This window comes from Colias eurytheme, chromosome 11 (genome assembly GCF_061535395.1).
Source record: "Colias eurytheme isolate Ceu_HAF_F1 chromosome 11, ilColEury1 Martin Lab GWU primary, whole genome shotgun sequence".
NCBI classification, from domain to species: domain Eukaryota; kingdom Metazoa; phylum Arthropoda; class Insecta; order Lepidoptera; family Pieridae; genus Colias; species Colias eurytheme.
The window spans coordinates 1-2,500 of record NC_142990.1 but is presented as its reverse complement, the minus strand read 5'-3'; positions in this window follow the sequence as shown (position 1 = coordinate 2,500).

Sequence of the window (2,500 nt, the reverse complement as noted above, 5' to 3'; positions counted from 1 at the left end):
CCGATATGCTCGGCAGATCTTTTGGGCGAAGCCCCGTTGTACGGTGTTCAGCCTTTTTTGGACCCCCATCTTTTCCACGGTGGGTGCCCACGCTGCCGATGCATACATAATAGTCGGTTCGATAACTGCTACATAAATAGTTCTAATAATATCTGGGCTAAGTCCCCAACCAACTCTGGCTGCCCTAGCCAAGAGTTTATACCGGGCTATTGCCTTTTGGCATACAGCCCCGACGTGGGCGTTAAAGGTGAGGCCGCTGTCTATTGTTAGGCCCAATATTTTTATATGGTCAAAATATTTTATTTCCACATTCCCCATAGCGAGCCGTGGCACGTCATATTTTAATCTCCTCGTGGAAAGGAGGGCACAAGTTTTATGCGGTGCAAATTTTAGTTTGTTTTCCTTTCCCCATTCATCTATTGCATTTAAGACACGGTTAGCTTCCATTTCAATTTCAAGGGCCGTATCACCCTCAAAGACCAACACAATGTCGTCGGCGAACGCCTGACAGAATACTCCCATCTCCTCTAACATCCATAGCAGAGGGTCCAGCAAGAGGTTCCACAGGATTGGTCCACCTATGGATCCCTGCACGCACCCCTTGCTGGTCCCCCTACTCACTTCCACGCCCGCATATCTAACTTTCACTCCCCTTTCACTCAGGTAGCTGCTGATCACCCGCCTCACGTTCCCCGGGCACCCAACTTCAGCCAACCGCACCTTTATGGCTGGCCACCAGGCGCTGTCGAAGGCTCCCTCTATGTCCAGCGATACCACAACAGAAATCTTCTTCTCCTCCCTCATATTTCTGATGTGGTTCACTAGTCTATAGAGGGCGTCCTCGGTGCTCCTCTGTGGCATAAAGCCATACTGGTGGGGGCTTATTTTGGGCAACAGGTAAAACCTGAGTCGGCGACCAGCATCTTTTCGAAGATTTTGCCGAGCACAGGTAAGAGGCCGATCGGTCGATAGGCTTTCGGTACCCGATATGATTCCTTGCCCGGCTTTCGCAGTATAACCACGGTCGCCCACTTCCACTGTGCGGGGAAGTAGGCGGCAGAGAGGCATCTGTTGAGCAAGGCAAGGAACCATCCCGGGTTACAATCCACAGCGTGCTGACAGATGTCGGCCGTGAGGCCATCCGCCCCGGGGGCCTTCTTGGGGTTGAAGGACCTTACGGCTCTCTTCAACTCCTCCATGATGAAAGGAGGGTCATCCGGGCCCGCCGGTGGTTCGGTGTCCAAGGACTCCGCACACCCGCGCACCCGACGATGTCCCCCACTTTCACCACTTTCCTGGTCCTCGGGGTAGAAGGTCTCCGCCAACAGTTCTGCCGAGCTCCGGGCATCGAGGGTCTCACCGCCCCTCGAAAGGGGCAGATCCTCCTCTCTCCCTGTGGCTCTATTAAGCACCCTGTAGATGCCCTCCCAGACCCCCTCCCTATCCTGTTTCCGGCAAAACTCCTTCCAACTCTTCTCTTGCGCTTCTTTCACTGCCTTTTCATACATCTCTCTTTCTTCCAGGTACAATCCAACCACGCGGTCTCTGCGATCAGGTGCTGCGTTTCGGATCCTGCGTCTCCTCGTGGCCACCTGCTTCTTCATCTGCGCGAGCTCATCATTCCACCGGTTAGGTTAGGTTAGGTTAGGTTAGGTTAGGTTAGGTTAGGTTAGGTTAGGTTAGGTTAGGTTAGGTTAGGTTAGGTTAGGTTAGGTTAGGTTAGGTTAGGTTAGTTAGGTTAGGTTAGGTTAGGTTAGGTTAGGTTAGGTTAGGTTAGGTTAGGTTAGGTTAGGTTAGGTTAGGTTAGGTTAGGTTAGGTTAGGTTAGGTTAGGTTAGGTTAGGTTAGGTTAGGTTAGGTTAGGTTAGGTTAGGTTAGGTTAGGTTAGGTTAGGTTAGGTTAGGTTAGGTTAGGTTAGGTTAGGTTAGGTTAGGTTAGGTTAGGTTAGGTTAGGTTAGGTTAGGTTAGGTTAGGTTAGGTTAGGTTAGGTTAGGTTAGGTTAGGTTAGGTTAGGTTAGGTTAGGTTAGGTTAGGTTAGGTTAGGTTAGGTTAGGTTAGGTTAGGTTAGGTTAGGTTAGGTTAGGTTAGGTTAGGTTAGGTTAGGTTAGGTTAGGTTAGGTTAGGTTAGGTTAGGTTAGGTTAGGTTAGGTTAGGTTAGGTTAGGTTAGGTTAGGTTAGGTTAGGTAGGTTAGGTTAGGTTAGGTTAGGTTAGGTTAGGTTAGGTTAGGTTAGGTTAGGTTAGGTTAGGTTAGGTTAGGTTAGGTTAGGTTAGGTTAGGTTAGGTTAGGTTAGGTTAGGTTAGGTTAGGTTAGGTTAGGTTAGGTTAGGTTAGGTTAGGTTAGGTTAGGTTAGGTTAGGTTAGGTTAGGTTAGGTTAGGTTAGGTTAGGTTAGGTTAGGTTAGGTTAGGTTAGGTTAGGTTAGGTTAGGTTAGGTTAGGTTAGGTAGGTTAGGTTAGGTTAGGTTAGGTTAGGTTAGGTTAGGTTAGGTTAGGTTAGGTTAG